Raw genomic sequence first — 6,405 nt, 5'->3', positions numbered from 1 at the left:
TGTTTCCTGTATGTGCCCTGACTGGAGATCAAACGTGCAACCTTGGTGTATTGGAATGATGGTCTAACCAACTGAGCTACCTGGCCATGGCAAGAAAGGTGGGCTTTTTATTTTTAAGATTTTATTTATTTATTTTTAGAGAGAGGGGAAGGGAGGGAGAAAGAGAGGGAGAGAAACTTAATGTGTTGGACAGCAACCCAGGCATGTACCCTAACTGGGAATCAAACTTGTGGCCCTTTGGTTCACTTGCCGGCATTCAATCTACTGAGCCATACCAGCCAGGGCAAGAAAGGTAGGCTTTGATGCCAGGGTAACTGGTGTGACTCCCAGTTCTGCCTCCTGTGAGCTCTATGCCTTTGACAGTTTGGTTCATCTCCCTGGACCTCAGTTTCCTCATCTGCTAAATAAGGACAAGCTGACTCCTGCCTCCTGGATGGGGTTGAGGCTTCAGTGAGTTAATGTGTGTGAACTTCAGCAGTGTAAACACTTAGTGTCTCTTCTTCCCTGGAGGAGAAAGGCTGTGAAGGAAAGGGGGCAAGATGCCCTCTCTGAATCCACAGCTTCTAGGCTCAGAAAGAGCACTGAATTTGAGGGCTGCATGTGCTCCTCTGGTACTTGGCCAGCACGCTCTTAAGAGGAGTTCACACCACTGGTTCCTTGCCATCCTCAGGTGGGAACATTGCCCTCTGGGCTGGTGGGTGAGAGCAGGCCAGAATCTTGGTACAGGGGCAGGTGGCTGAGTTGAGTTGGCCATTGCAGCTGGAAGAAGACGTCAGAGTCACTTGACCCAGTGATTCCCAAACACTAGACACTTGACAGCCACTTTAGAGCCACCCAGAGGCTTTCCCAGGCTCCAGCCCTGGAGCTTCTGGCCTAAGAGAGCTGGAGCAGAGCTTGGGAGCCTGCCCCTGGACCCTTCCTGCTGGCGATTCAAATACACGCATAGGCAGGCCAGGGAGCAAACGCCCAGCCCTCACCCAAGGTTTACATCTGACTGCCATGACAGTGAATGCCTGTCTCAGGTGGCCTAACTGGGGGCTTGGGAGAGGTGTCTAGAGGGGACTTCCAAGCCAGCAGAGCTTCAGTAGCCTCCAGTTTATGTGAATGTGCATGGTGTGCCATTATACTTCTGAGTTTGTTTTGGAGAAGAATGGACTCTAATGAGCCAGGCTCTTTCCCTGTGGCTTTGAGCTGCCTCTGCCCACTGCTGTGTGGCTCCAAGATAGCAAGGAGAGTGGGGTGGTGCCTGAGGGAAAAGCCTAGCTCTAGCGCATTAGGGCAAAGACGGAGATGGGTCAGGGAGTGAGCTCCTCATCTCTGGGAGCAGTCAAACAGAGAAAGGGACTACCGCCCCTTGAGGATTTTGTGCATTCCCTCTAGGCCTGGCAGGGTACCCTGGCCTCTCAGGCTTTGTTTCTTTGACCTGCCTTTATTATGTCCGTCATATTCTGATGTGGGTAGGGGGTGAGCTGGTGTGATGTCTGGGAGTTGCTCTGAAATACTCCAGCAAGAAAGCCAGAAGACAAGAAAGACGATGGGAGATGAAGCAGCTGCAGCACAACCTTGACAATTGCCTTATCTGGATGGTGGGCATATAAAATCAATGATACCATTCTCTGCTTTTGCGCATTCATAAAGTGTTCAAAATAAAAACGAAAAATGACTTAATTATTAGAATACGTCATAGGGTAAAAAATCCAACCACAGAAGGATAGTGAGTGGAAGGCAAGCGGCGTCCCTCCCTCTACCCTCTTTCCGGGGCCTTCCGTGGCCTTCTAGAGATTGGATATGTGTGTACAGGCTGTGAGTTAAATTATTTTAATGATCAAAAAATAGATAACGTATCCACGTGGAGCAAAATTCGAAGGCACAAGAAGGTGTACAGCGAAATGTTTCCCTTTGGCTTGAGCCCCAGCCTCGCAATTCCCTGGAGGCGACTTAAGTTTCTGGTTTCCTACCTGCCATTTAGAGGCATTCAGTGCAGTGTGTGTGTGTGTGTGTGTGTGTATGAAATATCCACCTTTTTTACAGGAATATTAGAGACTCTGCCCTGCAGTCTGCTCTCCTGGCTCCTTCCCTCCCTCCCTCCTTCTTTCCTCAGCTGCAGAGCCGAGTGGATAATTTTCCTTAATCCATAGCACACCATCATCATCATCATCATCATCATCACATGTGAGACCTCTCTCTCCTGTTTTTCTCTTTGTTTTATTTTCCCTTCCTCTCATTTTTTCCCTCATAGACACCGTGGTAGTGTGTTCAATAAATACTTTTATGTAATGTGCATATCTTCACTTTTAAAAACTAAGGTATTTTTCTGTGTACAGTGTTGCTATTATGTGGCTAATCTAGTTCTATTTGTGACTTTTTATCCCAGGATGCTGTGTTTTCATGCTCCCTTCATGTTTCTCTGTGTACGCCTTGATCGTTGGGTGTACCTGGACAGGATTCCATGGCTGGAGCCCATGTGACTTATCCATTCCCCTGGAGACCACGGGGTGACACTGCCCTGACCGTCCTTGTCCCTGCCCACCTCTGGAGATCATTTTCCATCAGTCCACATACATCTGCCGTGTGCTTGAAAATAGCTGCATGGTATTTCTAGTTTCTGGGCATTCCATAGCTTATCTGGCTAATCAATGCTCTGTTGAAAGACCTTTCAGTGGTTTCCAATTGAAAACGGGTTCCTGTCCTTGTGCACTGTTGGTGGGAATGCAGACTGGTGCAGCCACTGTGGAAAACAGTATGGAGATTCCTCAAAAAATTAAAAATGGAACTGCCTTATGACCCAGCGGCCCCACTTCTGGGTATTTACCTGAAGAAACCTGAAACACTCATTCAAAAGAACATATGCACCCCTTTGTTCATTGCAGCATTATTTACAATAGTCAGAAAAGAGAAGAAACCTAACTGCCCATCAATAGACAAGTAGATAGAAAAGCTGTTGTACATATGTACAATGAATATTGGCCATGAGAAAGGATGAAATCTTACCCAGAGGGTATTAAGCTCAGTGAAATAAGTCAGCCAGAGAAAGAAATTCCATATGATTTTACTAATATGTGGAACCTAAAGAACAAAATAAACCAACAAGCAAAGCTGAAACAGACGCAGACGCAGAGTGGACTGGTGGTTGCCAGAAGGAAGAGGGTTTGGGGGCCTGGATGAAAGAGCTGACGGGATTAAGAAGTACAAATCGGCAGTTATAAAATAGTCACGGGGATGTAAAGCACAGCATAGGAAATACGGTCAATAATATTGTAATAACTATGTACGGTGCCAGGTGGGTACTGGAAACATGGGGGAGCGCTTTGTAAAGTATATGATTGTCCAACCACTGTGCTATGCACATGACACCAATACAAAATAATATTGAAAGCAGACTGGAACTGAAAAAAGAAAGCAGTTCCCTAGCCCTATTTCCAGCTTGTGCGCGCGCGCGTGCGTGTGTGTGTGTGTGTGTGTGTGTGTGTGTGTGGGGAACTCTTGATGTCAGGATGGTGTCTGAGAAGCCAGCTCCTTTTGACACTGCTGCTGTCTACCCAGAGACAGAATCAGATTCCCCAGGTAAAGGCTCAGCCCCTCAAGACTGTCCTCCACTTTAGGTGCCGTCGCAAGCCCAGGCTGTTGCCTGTGCTTCTGACTGACCAGCTACAAATCAGAGGTTCCCGTGATCACCCCACCCTTTCAGGTTTGATGAATTTGCTAGAACTGTTCACAGAAGTCAGGAAAACCCATTTCCTCTAGATTACTGATTTATGTAGGAATCAACAGCCAGATGAGGAGAGACATAGGGCGAGATCAGAATGAAGGAGCTTCTGTCTTTGTGGAGCTTGGAGACTGGCTTGGTGGAAGCTTTCTGGTTCTTTACCACAGAAGCTCTGAAGAAAAGGCTGACCCTTTTTGGGGGGTGTTTTATGGAAGCTTCATTACATACTCATGATTGACTAAGTCAATCACTGGCTATTGATTCAACCTCCAGCCCCTCTCCCCTTCCTGGAAATCAGGAGATGGGAAGTCAGAGTTCCAATCCTCTAACCTCTCGGTTGGTTCCTATCAGCAACCAGCCCTCACTCAAAAGTCACTTCATTAACATAACAAGAGACACCATTGTTACTCTCACCACTTAGGAAATTCCTGGCGGTTTGGGAGCCCTGAGCCAGGAACTGTGGACAAAGGCCAATTATATCTGGTAAATCACACTATCAACCAATCTTTCACCATTGAAAACTATGACTAATCTCGTACTCTTGTCGATCTGTGCCTGTGCAAGCACGTGTCTAGGCTAAATTCCTAGAAGTGGAATTGCTGATGCCAAGAGTCTGTGCATTTATCATTTGGACGGATACGGTCGAGGAGTGCCAGAGTGTCCCTTTCCCAGCCCTCTCTGAAGCTATCTTCTGGCACCAAGGTTCTTTGAGGGTCAGAGAGGGTGGGTGATTTGGCTGGGCAGTGAATGTTGACATCCAGACTAGAACTCAGGAGGCTGAGCCCGGGCCAGTGATCTTTCCAAGGCACTTGGCTGCGACGTGTTCCAAGCATCATGGAGTCTGGGGCCATCTCTGTAAATCTGGGGGGCCTCAGCCTCTCCTGGAATGTTTCTGGTAATCAAGCACTGTCTCCTGCCCACTGGTCCGGTGCAGGGTCAGCCCAGGAGCTCTGTTCCTGGAGACCAGGAGCTTGCCGCATGCACGAAGGCCCTGGCGAGCGCCTGCGTCAGGCCTCTGCAGCTCCCTTGACCCCCTGCCCCGCCCCCACCTCCCTTGCAGCATCTTCGTAAATGGCTCTGTCAGAGTGAGACATCCTTGGGAGCCTGAGTGGTGTTGCTTGGAGACAACTGGGCAACAGATCTAGATTATTTAAAGGAGAGAGGGTGGGAGGGAAAGGGACGACAGCCTGTTTATTCAGGGATGGATGGTCTCCCTGCTGCAGGGTTTGGCAGAACCCCCCTCCACCCCTCCCTCTCCAGTGTCCAGGGCCTGGGATTGTGCAGTGAGACCCAGCAGAAGGCCACTTGGAGCTGCGTTCTGATAGCAGTGGGGGCAGGGGAGCCTCTGCGGTTCTAGGGAGGCACGGTGCAAGCGCTGGCTTGGGGAGGGCGGAGAAGGGGAGGCCGAGGGACGGAGCCTCAGAGGGGATCTTCTGATGACGATGTCAGCCACAACTACTACTGTGTATGGAGCTTCCTATCCAACAGCTTTTTGTTAAGAGTTTTAAATGTATTAGTTCATTTAATCTCAAAATTCTGTCAAGGTAGGTATGACTATCCCCATTTTATAGATGTGGGAACAGAGGCTCTGGGACTTGCCTGAGGTCACACAAGCTTATAGGTGGCAGAAATGCATTAAAACTCATGTCGCCCTGATGCCAGAGCTGGAGCAAATCACTGAACATTGTTAGAGTTGGCAGTGTCCCCGCAGGACATCCACCTTCACTCTGAGCTGACCTGGGAGGTCGTGCTGAGCACACCCTCCCCCACCCTCCAGCACCCTGGTCTCACCTCCCTCCCAGGAAACACATCGACCTGAAGCTATCAGTTTATTTGTCTGCTTCTCCCGCAGGTCTGTGAGCACCAGGTCAGGGCGCATAGTAGGTGCTTAAAAAATGTCCCACGGAGCTCGGCTGCTTAAGCGACTCTCCCTGGAACAGGGGTGCTGGCTCTCTCCCTGACAGCCGTCCAGGGGCCGGAAGATAGTGTCCTGCCCTCCAGCCCCTTCAGCCCCTTCGAGCTCTGCCCCCTTTCTGTCCTGCTGGGATCCAGTACCCATGCTCCCGGGCAGACCCGCCTAGTCAGTGAGGGGTCCACCGAGGCAGGCCCGGGGGGGGGGTGAAGGCTGCTGGGTGTGGGGGCATCTGTCCCTGGGTGGTCTGGGACACCCCGCTAGGGGGAGGCTAACTCTTCAATGCCCTAACTTTTAAAGAGAGGACACCTCAAACGGGTCTGGGCTGAATTGTGGGGTGCAGTGGGAGTAGGGAGCTGGGGCGGAAGTGGGGGGGACAAGAAAGGAACACTGTGCACAGGGATAAGTCAGTACATGCGTGGGTCCTGGGCTTGTGCTGTAGGCAGCGTTGTCCCCTCACCCTCCTCTGAACCCTCCTCTGCTTTGTGGGACTTATCACGGCCTATCTTCAGTCACAGTTATTTATCCACTAACAATGACAATAAGGGATGCTGCCACATATTTTAAATTCATTGCCCCATGTAAGCGCCGCAACCACCCTCTTGGGTCAGTGTCCTTGTAGCCCTGTTACAGGTGGGTTAGCTGAGGCTCAGAGACCTCCGTCATTTCTAAAGTAGCCCCGCCAGTACACTATTCTATAGCATTCCGTTGTGTTGTCTTCTTCAGAGCATGGTTCACTCAGAATTGATCTTGTTTCTGTTTATTACTTGTTTATTCTATCCCTCAC

This window comes from Pteronotus mesoamericanus, unplaced genomic scaffold (assembly GCF_021234165.1).
Source record: "Pteronotus mesoamericanus isolate MK-2021 breed Mesoamerican mustached bat unplaced genomic scaffold, CSHL_Meso_final contig_24, whole genome shotgun sequence".
Lineage (NCBI taxonomy): Eukaryota > Metazoa > Chordata > Mammalia > Chiroptera > Mormoopidae > Pteronotus > Pteronotus mesoamericanus.
The sequence above is the reverse complement of the archived record's forward strand: the minus strand, read 5'-3'. Positions refer to the sequence as shown.